The sequence below is a fragment of the Ambystoma mexicanum genome, chromosome 8 (genome assembly GCF_040938575.1).
Source record: "Ambystoma mexicanum isolate Mex_15411 chromosome 8, UKY_AmexF1_1, whole genome shotgun sequence".
Classification (NCBI taxonomy): domain Eukaryota; kingdom Metazoa; phylum Chordata; class Amphibia; order Caudata; family Ambystomatidae; genus Ambystoma; species Ambystoma mexicanum.
Window position 1 is genome coordinate 1191283748 of NC_090929.1, and position 17581 is coordinate 1191301328.

General features: G+C 45.1%; 1 protein-coding gene across 2 annotated transcripts in view; it reads right to left on the reverse strand.

The window, feature by feature from the left end:
* PTEN (phosphatase and tensin homolog) overlaps positions 1 to 17581 on the reverse strand; it is a 791199-nt gene that overhangs the window by 162452 nt on the left and 611166 nt on the right. The window lies entirely within an intron of this gene.

The following is a 17581-nucleotide window of genomic DNA, read 5'->3' on the forward strand; positions in this document are numbered from 1 at the left end:
TACAAGTTTAATTCTGTTGATTATACAGCACGCAATGAAGAGCATTGAACCAAAAAAGTGAGGGAATGCAGCAAGGAAAGTTAACTTCTAAGAATGAAAAGAATAATCCATTTGTTTAAGTGCTACATGCAAGACTTCATGAGTAGTCCGGGCAGAGTACTTCAGTGGCCTTACACCATTGATATTTCTGAGGGAGTATTCCTCAGTTGTACCGGTAGATCCCAGGGCACAGTGAGTAGCAAAAATTCATCTGTCTTTCTTTTAGGATTCTTGCTCTAAGATCATCAATAGCATTCCCATTCAAGCACTTATGTAAACCAGATCCTTGATGGTGTATATATACTCTTCCATAATCGTATTTCTTAATTTAATTACAAGTTGCCCTTCATCTATGCCGAAGCGCGAATCTGGACAAACTTGAACCTTTAATTACATTTTTACAGCTCCAGACTCGGATTGATTACCATTAGATGTTTTTAGATTCACACCATCATATGGGTTCATTCTTGGACATTGTTTTTGACAACAAAAAAAAATGTAGACAACCATTACCAACTGGCGGTTATTGTGGCAATCTATAAAAAAGGAGACTGTTCGAATCCAGGTAATTATCGACCAATCTCATGGATTACTTTTCTGGGCAAGGTATTTACCAAACTGTAGACTACGGTTTAAGTGACTGCTGTTCATATAATCACATTTTTAGTGAATAAGCTGTTTTTGGCAGCACTGTGTATACTATTGATCAAACCTTTTGGCTTCAATTAATATTAGCTATTACCCCCATGTTTGAAGGCATACCAGGCTGGTAGCCGTCCTACAGCTTGAGCCTAGGTAGGCCAGAGCGAAGTAAGGAATAAGGGTTTTACTGGCCCGGTATGTCCTGAAACACGAGGGTAATTACTGTTCGCCGCCTTAAGCTCCCTCTGGGGTGCGAATAGTGCAAAATGCTTTTGTGGTGAAAGAGGAAGGGATCTGTGCATATTGCGCAAGCCCAAACTCCTGTCCAAAAAAGGTTGTCTCCCGCCATAGTAATTGGAGAAGGGCCTATTTCTTTGGCAGGCCAGCAAGTGAGCGTGGTAGCTGGAGCAGGACGCCCAGGGCCAGCAAGTAAAGTCGGGAGCATGGGGTTGCAGGATATCATGGGGGTTAGGGAGGTAAGGGCAGGCCGAGGGGACTGGGAAGCAGAGGGTCAAAATATAAATGGTGGCATCTGAGGAAGAGGCGTGGGTGGCTGTGAATGCAGCAGACACAGGTAGTTTCTAGCCACCCGATTCGAGCGTCTGTCCCTTGGTGCCAGTGCAGAAATCTGTTCATCATCCAAAATCAAAGCTGTATATGGGGTTTGCAGTCTTGAAGTGCACACATGTCAGTCAGTGCCAAAAACATTATGTAGGAAACCCTACGGTCCCTTGGCGTTCCAGGCGCACTCATGCCTATTGTATGCATGAAGACAATACTGTTACGGTTAGGGGGAATTCTGCAGGAAATTCGATTTGATAATTCCATGTAACCTGTGCTGTGACAGGGGTGTGTGCTGGCTCCACTGCTTGCACTTTTCAGAAATGACACTGCCCAGGGCATTCAGGGTGTGAGTGCAGATCCTCCAAAGCTGGCCTATAGATCAATAGGCATTCCCTTTTAAGTGAACAATGCCGCTCTTATCTCTCGCAACTAGGGTGGCCTTCCAAAGCAACTAGAATATTTCAACCATCTTTGGAATCTAATTGGGATGGAAATAAAGCAAAACACACATTGTCTCAGTATACATAGGTGTAAGAACAGTAGAATGCCCTTAAAACAAGAGGCACAAATTCAAGATTTATCATTTAGACCAGAAAATAAATGGAGGGAATAGGAATTAAATTTGGTGGAGTGCCTTATATCTGAAAATAAAAGGTGGTGGAACAATGTACTAAAGGGAGGGGTACGTCTTCCACCTACAATATGGGATACATTACTCACCGTAATCGTATTTCTGATGCTTGTATCTGCTTAGATTCACATGCTGTGCATAGGCCGACATCTAGTGGAAGCTGCGGAGTATTACAGTTTGTTTTTCGAAAGTCGAAAATGGGCGTCGACACAGGCGTGCCAGTAATACTATCCCTAGTGTGACGTCCACTGTACCCAAGATCCCTCACGCGTGTAGGATCCTCAGATTGTATTTTTTCTGACATGAGGAAGCATGAGGAGTAGCGTGAGTACAGATAATCCAAGCAGATAGACAGAAAAGGTAAGACTACAAGCAATCATGCGCCTTCTCTCGGAGGGGAGGAAGGGTGGGTCGCATGTGAATCTAAGCAGATACAAGCATCAGAAATACGATTACGGTGAGTAATGTATCCCTTCTGAGGCTTGTGGAATCTGCTTAGATCACATGCTGTGCATAGATTAGCGAGCAGTACCAGAAGAAGGAGGTGGGATGTGAGAAGGGTCATGAGCAAACAGGTGTCTTAGAACCGCTTGTCCCACTTGTGTATCTGTCTTGGAATGAGTGTCAATGCAGTAATGCTGAGTAAAAGTGTGAATAGAGCTCCAAGTAGCCGCTTTGCAAATGGTGTCGAGGGGAACATTTGCAATGAAAGCCAGAGTGGCACCAATGCCTCTAGTAGAGTGGGCCCTTGGCGTAAAAGGCAGAGTCTTGTCAGAAAGAGAGTAACACAGCTGTATACAGTTGATAATCCACTTCGAGATAGCGCCCTTAGAGACGCGATCCCCCTCTCTGCCTGTAGCTACGGAGACAAACAGTTGATCTGTTTTCCTTAGCGGTCTGGTTTTATTTACATAGTATAGGACCGCCCTACGCACATCTAGGGTGTGTAGTTTCACCTCAGCCGAGCTTTGCGGGTTCTGGAAGAAAGCCGGAAGCTCGATGGACTGGTTTACATGGAACTTGGATATGAATTTAGGTGAGAACCTAGGGTGTGTGCGTAAAACCAGTTTGTCCTTGTGGATAGTAAAGAAAGGATCCTGCACTGACAGAGCCTGAATTTCACTGACCCTTCTTATGGAGGTAATGGCTACTAAGAAGGCCGTTTTATAAGTCAGGTGTTTGAGACTACTTTTATGCATGGGTTCGAATGGGGGTCCCATGAGCTTAGCTAGCACCACGTTGAGGTCCCATCCTGGCGGTGGGTTCGAAATAGGAGGGTGAAGTCTCTTTACTCCTTCCATGAAGGCTTTAACCACTGGTACTTTCCACCACGAGACCTTGTTATGGGATGTGGTGTAAGCCGAGAGGGCTGCCAGGTGTACTTTCAGCGAGTTAAAAACCAACCCTGCATCCAGCAGGTGGAGCATGTATGTCACAACGTTGGAAGGAGTGCAATCAACCGGGTTGATTTGTTTATTCTGGCACCAGATAACGAATCTTTTCCACTTATCAAAGTAACAGTGCCTTGTATTTGGTTTCCTGGACTCCTTTAGAATGTCCATACACCTCTGTGGTAATTTGAGATGTCCAAACTCTATGACTTCAGGAGCCATGCTGCTAGGTTCATAGAGTTGGGTTCCTGATGCACTGTTTGACCCTGTTGCTGGGACAGTAGGTTGTACCAGGCTGGGAGTCTGATGGGTTCGCACACCGCCATCCTGCGTAGGTGTGGAAACCATGGTTGTCTCGCCCACATGGGAGCAACTAGGATGAGCGTCATAGATTCCTTGTTCATCTTGTACACCACCTTCCTGATGAGAGGAGTTGGTGGAAAAGCGTACGCAAACATCCCTGACCAGTTCATCCACAGGGCATTCCCTTGGGAGTCCGGCTGGGGGAACCTGGATGCAAATCCTGGGCATTGTTTGTTTTCGCTTGTGGCGAATAGGTCTATAGTGGGGAAACCCCACTGAGAGAAGAGATCTTCTACTACGTCTCTGTGAAGGACCCATTCGTGTTCTTCCGGGAGGGAGTTTCTGCTTAGAGCATCCGCTAGGGAATTGAGCTCCCCTGGAACATGTTGCGATGACAGGAAGATGTTCCGTCTGAGTGCCCATATCCATATTTTCTGGGCAAGCTTGGACAGATTTGGCGAACGAGTCCCCCCTTGCTTGTTCAGATAGAACATGGCTGTCGTGCTGTCCGTCCTGATCTGCACCGACAAGTTCAGTAGATGGGGCTCGAACGCCCTTAGCGCTCGGAATACTGCCAGAAGCTCTAGCAGATTGATGTGGTTCTTGGCTACTGAGTGAGACCAGAGACCCTGAGCTGTGTGGTGGAGATGGTGAGCTCCCCACCCAGTCAGGCATGCATCTGTAGTCACCACGGCTTGTACTTCGGGATCGTAAAAGGGTTTCCCCTTTGCGAGATTCTCTCTTGTCCACCAGTGTAGGCTCTGTACGAGTGTTGGCGAAACGACCACTAGATCGTCCCAATGACCACTTGCCTGAGACCACTGTTTCGCCAACCATTCCTGCATGGGACGCATGCGCAGACGCGCGTGGGGGACCAGGTAAATGCATGACGCCATCATGCCCAGTAACCGCATAGCTTTGCGTACTGTTATCTGTTGACCTGACTGATAATGCGGAATTTGCAGAAGTATATTCCGAATTCTCTCTTCCGAAGGGAAGGTCAATCCTTTCTGAGTATCTAGGATAGCTCCTAGAAACTGTTTTGAGGTGCTTGGCACCAGACTTGACTTTTTCTCGTTGATGGAGAAGCCTAATTCGTGGAGGAGGTCGATAGTCCTCTGAATGTTTGACCTGCAAATTCCTGGGGTTTCCCCCGTTATGAGCCAGTCGTCCAGATAAGGGTACACCGGGATTGCTTCCCTGCGTAGGTGTGCAGCCGCCACCGCCAGTACCTTGGTGAATACCCTTGGTGCTGAAGCTATCCCGAAGGGCAGTACCTTGAATTGGTAGTGGCGACTGTCCACCTTGAAGCGCAAGTACTTTTTGTGCGCTGGGAGCATGGAAATATGAAAATAAGCATCTTTCATATCCAAGGTTGCCATGTAATCCCCCTTTTTTAGGAGGGGGATTACCTCTTGTAGCGTGGTCATACGGAATTTTTGGGGCTTGACATATTTGTTGGCAGGCCGTAAGTCCAATACTGGGCGCATTGTCAAATCTTTCTTTGGCACAAGGAAGTAAGTTGAATAGATACCCTTGTTTACCTGGTGTCCTGGGACGAGTTCTATCGCGTCCTTTTCTAGCAGAATGGCGATCTCCTCGAGAAGGATCCTTTGATGCTCTAGGGAGTGCACTCTTTGTCGTGGAGGATGATTCCGGGGACGCTGCAGTAGTTCTATACAATATCCTGCGGATACTGTTGACAGCACCCATCTGTCTGAGGTGATCCCTTCCCAAGCCTGGGTGAAGGTGGAAATGCGTCCCCCTACTGGGGTTGCGTGGCAAGGGACCCTGAACTGAGCGTCACTGTTTTGGTGGAGGCGTGCCCCCGCCCTTGTTGGGGCTGCCTCTGCCTCTTCCACGACCTCTCTTGTTACCCCTGCCGTAACTCTGGGTAGACTGCTGGTTGTTATTCCATTGTGTACCTTGTCCCTGGGCATAGTTGCCTCTTTGTGAATTTTGGCCGCGTGGGCGACGAAAATTATTGTTCCCCCTCTGGTTAGGGGGTTTGTTGGTAAGCTGGCCAAGGGATTTGAGAGTCTCATATTCATCTTTGGCATTTTTAAGTGCGTCTTCGACCGCTTTCCCAAACAATAGGTCGGGTTCCACTGGCTTGTCTATTAAAGAAGCCTGGGTTTCTGTCTTGAATCCCGACTGCCGTAACCACGCATGTCTCTTGATAACAGTACCTTCTGCTATCAATCTCCCTGCGTTGTCAGCGGCGTCGAAAGTTGCTTTTAAAATGCAACCAGACACGGCTCTCCCCTCTGCCGAGATCCGAGCCAGCTGGCCCTTTAACGGTTCTGGAGCAGAGGCAATGAGCGCCGCGACTTCTTCCCATTGATGGCAATTGTAACTAGCCAACAGGGTGGTGGAATTCGCAATCCTTGCTTGGTAGGCGGACGTTGAGGCTACCTTTCTGCCAAACCCGTAAAGTTTTTTGCTCTCCTTGTCGGGAGGAGCTTCTGATGAAGATAAGGGCGTGCCAGCCCTCTTTCTAGTGTTGGTCACCACTAGGGAATCTGGTTTAAGATGTCCCTTTATATACAGAGGGTCAGACTGGGCTGCCCGGAAAATCTTTTCAATTCTGGGGTTGACAGCTCTGGTGAGGTTAGGATTCACCAGGGAAGGATCTATTCTTCGTTGGATGGATTTGAGGATAGGGATGGTCTGAGCGACCGGTCTTCTCTCTCCTACAAACTCCTCCGCGAAGTCCCTTTCCTCCTGTACACCGTGGGTGTCGATGTGGAAGTGTTCCGCTGCTCGAGCGAGAACCTCGTTAAGGAGGGGCTGGTTATCAACTGGAGAGTCAGTAACTGGGGCTTCGCTTTGTACTGGGGAATCTACTCTGTAAATTTCCTGCTCATCTTCTCCCTCCTCCAGGTCCTCATCCTCTGCATAGTAATCTGTCCCGGTTTGTTCTTCCATAAATGCAAACTCCTGGTCCTCTTCAGGGAAAACTTGTCCCTGATAACTGGGGAGTGGAGTAGAATATGGAGTGGAGTAAGGCTGAACCTTGAAGGGTTCAGGTCTTTCGACCCGGGGCTCTTTACTTAGCGGGATAGGATCGGAGGAGCCTGAGGGTGTGGCCCCTTGAGGGTTATATGAAAGAAAGTGTTCTGGGTTCTTATCATAAAAATCAGCCAAGGAAGACATCCTAGACATAACCCTGTCTATGTCTTCACTGGACCATTCCCTGGAACAGGGTATTACTTTAGCAGGTGATTTATTTTCAAGGGTAGACTTGTGTTTGCTTGTCTGCTTAGGCTTTACAGGGGTGGAAGGCTGTGCTTTCCGCTGTTTCCCCCCTTCTCCGTGCGTGGAAAAATGTTTTCCCTGTCCCTTGGGGGCCCCAGAGACTTTCGACGCCTGGCGTCGAGGGTCTGGAGAGGTATCTGTGTGTTAACCGCGGTCTCGGTATCTTGGAGCGCGGCCTGGGGGTGGAAGTCGTCTTCGTCTCCCGACGATCGAACTTCCGTTAGTGTGTGTAGCGAGGCACTCTTGGCAAGAGTGGATGATTGCCTTGCGTCGTGAGGCGATCTCGATCGAGAGCGCCCAGAGGACACCGAGTCGGACCGTTCTTTTTGTGCCTCTTTCCGGGAAGTCGACGTCGTCGAGGTCCGGTTGGTGCACTTGGGGCAGAATTGAAAAGGGGTACCCTCCATACGCACCTTAAGGCAGCGGGCTGCTAAGTGTAGGAATATATATAAATGTAACTATATATCAAGAGTGAAGAGTATGTACCACCCCCCACTCTCCCTACTTGTAAGGGCCGAGGCCAGCGGCCTACTAGGCCCGGGCCGAGGCCAGCGGCCTACCGAGGCCCAGATCCGTCGTGCAGCAGTCGACGGTCGATGACTTCTCCAGCCGTCGTCGAGGTTGAGGGTCGACGTTGGGGTGGGGAAGGGAATGAATAAGAATTAAAATTATAATAACAGCAAAAGTATGGCTAAGGCCAGGGAACTCCGCAAGATGCTTCCGACCAGTATGGCGGAAAAAAACAATCTGAGGATCCTACACGCGTGAGGGATCTTGGGTACAGTGGACGTCACACTAGGGATAGTATTACTGGCACGCCTGTGTCGACGCCCATTTTCGACTTTCGAAAAACAAACTGTAATACTCCGCAGCTTCCACTAGATGTCGGCCTATGCACAGCATGTGATCTAAGCAGATTCCACAAGCCTCAGAAATATATATATAATATACAGGCCCATTTGGCTGCTCTTTATGGGTGCCAGTTAAAGGGCCACTTTAATGTAAATGCTCTTGTATCAGTGGAAAACTAATTCCTGAAGCAATTACTATACCTACCTCAAACAGACTTAGTATTCCGCTCTGTTTTGAATTGAACACAGCACTAAGCTTAGGCCCTCTACTTTACTGGGTTGGGTTCTGGTCCACACACTAGCTTGTCCTCTATCATGAGGCATTAAAAGAGGTCCTGGGATGGGTTTTAAATCTTGATTTGTGGTTCAACACCATTAAGATCAATGCTACCTCCAAAATTATATTAAAGGAGTTATTTCAAAGTTGAACATGATGAAACTTTGTCCTATACATGGGTCTGTTTGTGCTGCACGAGAATTATTTCGATCAGAATGACCTTACGATGCCAAATGCTTGCATGTAAAACTTCCCTTCTGTATTTTACCACTTGCCTCAGTAATCTAATTGTCAGGAAGGTGGATCTGATAAATGTGCCCTTTGTGATATGTGGCAGGAGGATTACAAACACTTTTATACATTGTCCGTTATATATGAACCTGGTCCACAAATGGCTAAGGCCCATATTTCGAAATCATGATATTACTAAGGCTGCAAATACAGCTACATTTTGTATGTTTGGGAGGTAACAATACTTTAAAAAGTTGCTTGAACGGAACAGAAGATTTTTTTTTTTTACTGCAGCTCTTTGAATGGCCAGGCCATTTTTAACTGAACTCAAGCCTGACAGATCTACCAGCATATTATTCATATGGGTGTATTGTTCCTGTGGTTTCAACTTGTTATCCCATTTCTTTTCTTACTCTTTAACAAAAGGTGCTTTGTATGTAAATTGTCTGTGGCTTTATCACCATTACCCACAATACACCTACTACTGCCTCCTGTAAAACAGCAAAGCCACAGCTGTCCGTAGATAGAAGCTGAATATTCATATGATGAGGTTTAATGAGCTTGTGACCATTGCATTTCTGATAGTGATCGAACCACTGGGGTTCAGCAAGAGCATGACTAAATAGAACAATGAAAACAAATTCATAACAAACTGTTAAAAACGAAGCCAGCAAAGCAAAGAAAATATCAAAATAGACACGCATACATTTCTCAAAATAAAGACAGAGAAACTTGTGCCACTAACTGGACTTAGCAAGGATCCTGCAAGTAGCATCCTTCCACCATCAGGAATTAGGTTGTGCCTCTTGGCAGATTGAGAAAGATGCTCTGTTAGGAGAGATGGTAGGGAAGAAGACGGCACCCCTCACAATCCATAAAAGGAAGGGTTAAATGTTGACTCAGTTACTCTTCTAAACAGTAGTGGCCAACATGCCGCTATCTAGACATCTGGCCTACAACTGGAAGATATTGCTATTAAAGAATCTACATTGGATCACCTCCTTCCTCAGGGGCATAACAGAAGCCACTATCTTGGGCCCCTACAATTCCCTGTCTCATCCAATTACACGCAGAGTACCCCAAGGATCCACACTCTAACCTCTGCTTTTCAACATCTACATGGCACTCCTACTAGACATCAATAGATCTGGTATCTCCTGCTACAACTATGTAGATGACAATTTACACATTTGTGAACCACCTGTCACCAAATGCACCAGACATTAAAAACTGCCTTGTACAGGTGGCCGCATGAATGACAGCAAACAGGCTAAAATTCAACCCTAGCAAAACAGCACTGATTATATGCAACCCTATAGGTCATAACTACACCACAATCCTGTGTCATCATGAGATGGGCCATTGCCAAAGTCACTCGAGCCAAAGGTCAGAGCCATCGTCCGAAGCCGTTTCTTCCAGCTGTGCATGCTATGCCGCATCTTACCTTACTTAACATTCACCAACATGGCCATAATTTCTTTAATATTCAAACTGGGTTATGCCGTATAAAAATGGTATGACACCTATCATGAGAGTTGCATAGGAGACAATCTGACACAAACCAAGGCATTCTTACTCACTGTGGTGGACAGCAGAAATGGGATTTCAATAATGTGGCTCAATCCTGGTCTCTGAGCTCATACTCGAGAGGAGTTCTCTGAAATTGCTAGGACATGCATGCCGTGGTGACCGGAAAATCTGTGCCTTTCACTGGGTGTTTTGCTGCCACTTTGGAGTTTAGGTTATGATGACCAGGGAGCCAGTGACACTTTCTCAGCTGTGCGGGTGGGGACATTGCTCAGCCTGAAGATGTTTTTTAGACCCTTCCCGACTCGTCCTGATGGTTACCCATGCTTTCAAAGGGCATGTAAGGGTCTAAAAAACATCTTCAGGCTGAGCAATGTCCCCATGGAAGGCAGACTACCCTCTTGCTCAGCAAGAGTGGTGAAAGGTACCCAACGTTCAGATGTCACCTTGTGTTCTGTGAACCCAGTACAAGACCGGTAAGGGTCCTTGCAGGGAACAGCACAAAAGCCTCAGTATTACTCCATTGGACGATGGCTAGCCATAACAGGACCCTTTGGCTGACCCATGTCGTCACTGGATCGAGTGCCTTAGAAAAAATCGAACCGACCAGACTAACTGCCTATGAGGACCCTTTCCTTGAATAAAAAAATTGCTTCAAGTACTTGGGAGGTGGGCTGTGGAATATGTCTTTCCACAGAATACAGAGTGACATGCCGCACAATCAGCCAGCCGGTGTTGTGGCCCCAAGGACTCCAGGCAATGTGTGTCGGAAGCTGCATAGTGCCTGCCGCAATACTTACACGCAGAGAACCGACAAAGTCCAACAAGAGTAACAGTGCAGCTATGTGAAGAGGAATGTGAAAAAATACAGGGGGTTGGGGGGGGGGGCATTTTTTTGTATTCATGATTGGTTCATTTCAAACCCTTCACATTATTTACAATCCATTTCCCTCTAAAATCACATACGAAAAAGACAAAAGAATTAAAAAGACATCAACCCCAAACCACCTATAAAAATTGAAACAGTTAACATAAAATTAAGAGATCCACAAAGTTCTGCGGTCTTCTAAACCTGTGGTTAATACACTGAACCCAATTCATCTTTCCATTCTTAATTCATCATTTAGTGTTTCTTGGCAAAATTTCTTCTAGAAATTTGAAGACCATTAACATCATACTCTTGTTCTCCCACTAAAAACATTTCACCAAGCATCAGCCGTCAATTTGGAACTTTCGACCCATGGCAAAATGTTTTTCTCTAACCACAGACAATGCTCTACATTCAACCACCAGATGTTTAATGAATTCAACTATACCCATCTCTACAGAATCTGCAAATGGATTCAGCTTGTTCTATTTGACACCTGAGGGCTAGTACTTCTCCAGTGGGGAGAAGATTCAACCGCAGGCGCATAAATATATCTCTGTATTGTCTCTCATGAGAAAGGTTTAACGATAATCTATGGGACCGCGTGCAGAACAAAGGGATCGAAAGACGGGGAGAACTTACTAAAAGAAAGCTGACTCATACAGCTACACCGTGAAAATTAAAGAAGCAACATGACAATTTAGAAGGAAATATGGCCGAAAGGTTATGGAGTGGAAAACTGGTGATGACGCTCCCTCAAGGCGACTCCCTGGCTCAGGCACGAGATTACACTGCACTCAGGCACTCAGATTATCCCCCACCCCCCGAATGAAGAACAAGCCCTAACACAGATATAAGGCAACGTCTGAAGAAAATACTGGTTCTGCTAGGACTTACTACATTTATGTATATCGAGTGGAAGATATTTTGGGTGTAGCTGGATTGAGAAATAATATTTAGCCAGCGAGGAAAGCAGGAGATGGCAAGCCACTGAAGACATTCCTGTGGACTCCTTTTTAAATGTAGAGAGAGGAATGAAGCATGTTGGGCGTATGGAGTGTGAATTGTAGGAAAGCAGATTTGGTTTTGAAAGAACAAACAATGGTGTGTAGCTGATCAAAGTGTACTGTGAAGCATTAGCACTTTACTAGTCCGACTGTGATGTATTGCCGTAGATCGCTTTCCCATTTTATGATATGTCAAATGAAATGTAATGATAGTGTATACTATTAAATTGTAATTCTTTACACTGTTGGAATGGAATGAAAAATGTTCTTTCATGTAAGGCGTGACCCCTGACTCTTCTGAAACCATTAGACCCAGTAGCACTGTTTTTGTAAGGATATTACCCTGTAGAGGGGTTGCTCAACTGTGTCTTTAAACTACCCTCTAGTCTCATTTTGTTGTGGATTAACGATAATCTATACCTACTTCTTCTGTCCTTCGTGTTAATACAATCCTGGATAAGTATTCTTTTTTTGTTTAACCTTTTCTGGGTTTGTTTTAAGTACCTCTACCGGTATATCCAGGCTGGTCAACCATTGGTTACATTTTAGCTTGTAACTGTCAAATAGCCAATCCAAACTCTCCACCGGGTTCTTCCTCAAGATCTCAAACGCTGGTAGTACGTCGTCCGTTATGCATCTGTGAAACAAGGACAAAGACTTCCAGTGAACTATTACGTGTAAAGACTGCAGAGCCAATTCAAACCTAATCATAGTCACCGAGAAGCTTGCGGGTAGGCACAGAACTCTGCACCAAATAATTGCTTCGATTCTGTCCCATACTTTCCAGGACAGATTCAAGGCTGTTTCAGCCCCACAAGGCAAAATTGAAGAAACCTTTTGTTTGTAGAAGATGACGATTGGGCACATAGTGAACTTGCCATATTTCCTATGCAGCATTAACCCTTGTAATGCTAAACTTTTAGCATTGGCTCTCAGAGTCAGCTTCCAATCTTGTTCTATGATACTGCAATCAATAGGGGCACCCAGATACGAGAGTGTACCTGTTCTATGGATTTACCCCTCCCATATGCCTTTTGAATGGATCTTTCCAGTTTCTCTTGCTCCGACAGAACAATATTTTTGTCTTTTTGACGTTAATTCTAAGGCCATTCTCCCTAATATTCCAAATGCGTCAGTCGCCAATGCAGTCGAACAATGGTTCACTCAAGGATATCACTTCTGGGACCAAATTCAGGGATAAAAATATATGATCCAGGCATGCTTTTTGATTACCCCGAGACCCAAGTCCTTCTGGCTGGAGGGTCTCCTGTGGTTTAACAATTAAGCATGCGGAAGCCCCAGGCCTTAAGCTCCCGGAGCCAACGCACAGATTTTGGCCTATCCCTTTATCATCCATGCACAATTAATTCAAATCACCACATACCAAAATATGAGGATTAAGAAAGGGGAGATGAGAATCATCGATCAGTGCCAATATCTGATCAATTAAGTGCAAACATTCCAATTAAGCTGCAACATTTGTGTAAATCAATTGGGGTTACTACCTCTATCACAGACAAACCCTGTCTGGATTTCATTAAAGTCAATAGCCCAAAATGTGGGCGACCAAGTAGACCCTTTTCTGCCGGATTCAGATACGCCACAAAAAGTCACACACAGGACTGGTTGCGACTATGTCTCCTGAAAACACAAGATATCAGAAATGTCAAGTTTAGCATTGTCCTCGACAAACAGGTGCACAAAAAGCCTCTAGTATTCCAGGAGCATAATTGCAATCATTTGGAGTCGCCATGTACTTGTTGCTAGTGGCCCTTATATATGATCAGGGAACTGCCCACCCATGACCAATCCTCTTTTATAGATTTTGAGGACGGTTTTTCATGCAGCTCTATAATTCTCCTGTCCTCAATTTTCATTGGATTAAACCTCACTTGCATCATTGGCCGGCCAGCTGTTAGTGTGGTTTACTGTTGGGGTAAATCGAGTACTGTCACGCTCCTTCCTTGATCTTGTTTTGTTGCGTCTACTTTTCTTGATGGACATTATTACCCAATCCAGTCTAGACTCTTCCACAAACTCAACTATCTTTCTATCTTCTCTCTTGATATAGCTAAACTTGGAGATGTGGTGCAGTAATTTCAAAACGTTGGCTCGGTTTAATATCAAGCCATCCTTCGTGACCAACAGTCTTTCAATCACCACTAAATTGCCTATCCACTTATCCTCATGATGCCTGGGTTGTATAGTAGTTAATGGGTCAGTCTTTCTTCCTTGGTTAATTTGTGAGGTGTTATCTATCTCACAAATGGGTCTCCTCAAAGTTGCAAGGCGCTTTTCTTCCAAGTGTCAGGAAAATCTTGCTTGCCATCCCACTGGCTGTGTCAATACAGGGTTTCTTTCAGGTTGAGGCATAGTTCTATCACTCTTGTGATCTTCAACATCATTGGAAATGTTTTCACCCGGATCTACCTCTGAGTTAGATCGTAGCTCATCTCCCCCTCTCCACTCAGTGAGTTGACAGATCCAACAAACGTGTATGGTCTTGTGGTTGTTCTCGCCTAATTAAAGATACTACATGATCCTTAATAGGAGGTGGCACATTCACCCTTTCTCGTTGAAATGTAATTTCCTTGGAAGATCCATTCCCTTGTTGGGCGGCCTTCTGCACTGCAGAGGTATTTAATACATGGATCAGCAGAGTTAAGATCGTAGAGAGGTGCACAATCTATTCAATTTAGGTTTATGTCCTTATTGCATATTGTTGGATTTTTCTTTGCAGAGGACCCTTCTTTGAATAAGACAATTTCTTTGTCAAACATTGGGAATAGCTTTTTAGGAGCTCCCTTGCCCAACCACTGGTTGTAGAGTTATCGGGGCCAGCAGTACTCCCTTCTCTAGCGTATGTATCAAGAGGCATAGTAGCTGCATACTGTGTTCTAGAATAAGCATGGATTTCCAGCGGAGAATCAGAGTTCTTATTTACCGTATTCGATGTACGCATCTACAATCGCTGCCATCAAGATATTTTTGTTGGCTTCTTCGCCCCTCGCCAGGTCGAACAGTCGGAATTGCCACTGGGCTGATAGTTCCGCTTCCTTATCCAGTCTTGATTGAATCATAGTTGTAAAAGACTCCAGAAAGATCGGTTTAGAATTAATCATAACCAGTACCGTAGCATGATCTTTTAAGGAGTCAGTCACAGACTCAGAGTTTAGCAAAAGGTGTTAACACACCAGTCAGGGCAGACATAACATTCTGCATCTGTGCCATTAGAACCGGAGAGAGCCAATCATTGTGCGCGACTTAATTGGCATTTCGCGTCCTCACTTTCTTCGGAATCAGAAGACTGACAGCATTGACAAATGTACATCACAGATTTTATGTTTGTGACATCTAGAAGATTACATACACATGAGTATGCGAGCAGGTCACTTGCTCCAGAGGGTTCATCCTCTCAGTCTCTTCATTTATCCCACTAATGTTGTGCTTTGATGCTGGTGTAGACATGGCATTAGATTTTACAGCTGTCACAAATGGATTTTCGAGAGCCTTCATCATCAGTGTGTTTGAGGCGAAAACATCACTGTGCCACTTCCGACAATCAATCAGTGATTGTATTTCCAGTATGTCCTGGGATATCTGTTTTACTAACTCAGAGAGGCACGTTGAGGGGTCATTCAAAAAAGATGTCATTTGGTTGACGGTAGCCCCCAACTGCAAAGACACATTATTCAAGACACTATATCATCTGTATTAATGGCCCAACAGGGACCTCCCTCCTCCTCCACACAAACCCTATTTCATTGGGTTCAAGGACAGCTGACTTGTAGGCTCCAAGCCGTTTGTAATTTGCTCCCTTTCAGCTGAAAGGGGCTTCACTCTAATACGAGTGTTCCTTCGAGAGGTTCGAATAACTGTCCGCGAGGAACTCCCCTTGAGCAGCCATAAAATCCATGGAGTCCATGGAAGTTTTCATTGTCGCAATCCGAGTTAGGCCATGCGTACCCATTATTTGGATGCAAGTTTGAGTCTGGGTGGGCAAGCCAGAGCTGCTCCAGTATCGCCCGGACATCAGAGTCAGTCACCCACCTAAAGGAGGTACAAGCTAGGTTCACCATCATCAGCATCGTTGGGCTTGCTTGCACACCTTGCACTGTACCATTAGTCATATTAACAGTTTTATCAGTGTTACAAGGAAAATTAGACTCGATAGCACTCCTGGGGGCCGAGTCCCACACTGATAAATGAACAGCAGAGACAAAGTCAGGGGAGGCTGCCACCGCCAGTATAGTCACAGAGGCAACAAAGGAAGTAGACCGCTGACTCACCTCGCAGTCTCAATCTGCCTCCGAAAAGGACGCTGCATATGGCAACGGTGCTTGCAGAACAGGTGAGGCTTCTTCACAGAGTTTTACTCGACGTTGGGTAATCGGGCCATTCAAGTCCATTGATCCGACTAAAATATGCACAAACTGACAACTCCAAGCCGACTCACGTGCCGCAATGCTGGGCTGAGCAAACAGCCCCATTGAGGAGGATACAAGGGACTGACCTGTGGTTGCTAATGGGCAGAGTACGTGGGACAGTCCACCTTCCTGCTGCCATACCATGTCATACAAGATTATGTTTCTTTTTGCTGTGCAAGAAACTCTTGCACATTTCCATTGGGCAGACACCTCCATTTATGGTTTGAAGGTGGCGGGACAAACGAGTATTGCCAACAGTACATTCATGGGTTTTGCTTCCAAAAGAACGCTTTCCAACATTAAGTGTTTCGGGAATTGCTGCTGGTTATTCTTACAGTATACCCAACATGTATGCATATGGATCTTGGGAAGTGACATGCCCTTTAGGTCCTCAATACCTCAACTCTAAAAGGATATGCCTTGTATTCTTAACACCTGCTCACCACTGCCTGTAAAGTGCTCATTTGACCTCTCTCTGCATCTTTTTTCTAGTAAACTATCAATTCAAGTCTTGAGGAGGAATTTATTAAATCAACAAATATCCCATAGTCAAAATATACAATGCCACACTATGGATTTAACATGTTTTAAACATTGTAATAAATAGCTTTCATGATGTAAAATACATAGTGCATCAATTAAACATCACAAAATGAAACTCTTGAGTCGGCTTTTTGACAAAAATTTCTGCATTATTTAATGTGAGTTTTACTGTGGGGTCGAACGTGCATATAGGACAATATACTCTTTAACAATGACATTCCATTACTGGTAAGTATCAACACTGTGGCAGCTGATGGAAGGGAGAAAGGACAAGAGGGGGAAAAATATACTCTACAGTACTCCAGAAATAGTAATCTTTAGACCGCCAAAGAGCAGAAACAAGGGAGGTGGAGGGGCTACAGGGTAGTGCCCGGTCAGTACGTGGAGTAGTCCCAAGTAAAAAAAAATAGAGAAGGTTCAGAAGGCTGAAAACGACCTCAAAACATAGTTCAAGGCTCTCAAAAGATAGTTCACATCTGCCAGTTAGGCGTTGGACTAATTGCCAAAAGCCAACAGTTGTAATACTTGGCAAAGGTCCTTCTTTCCCTTCAGCGAAATATCCTGCAACACATTTAAAAAACTCATTACAGCACCACTCTGCACAGGGTACGGCAATGAGACTGAAATAGGTGTCAGACTGTCACTAGTTTGAGGTACAATTCAAAGCAAATAACTACTGCCTTTGTAAACACTGATGCATTTGTTTATATTATCCTGGGTGTGCATTATTTGTTATTCTAAATGGAAAAACGGGTTCTCTCCTATAATGTCAAAAGCACATTGGAAATGTGTATTTTGTGATATCTAGTCAATTAATATGTTCTAATGTCCCCAAAGTTGTTCATGTTACTATATGGCAAGTAAGAACTTAGGGTGACTATCAAAGCAAAGGCGAAGTCGAGGGCCATAATTTGGGGCATGGTCACTACCCCAAGCGATAATGACCTGCTAAGGTATACATAGTGGTAGTAGCAAATCATGTTTTGGAATTTTGGGTGGTGAAGTAAAAGCTTTGGCCAATA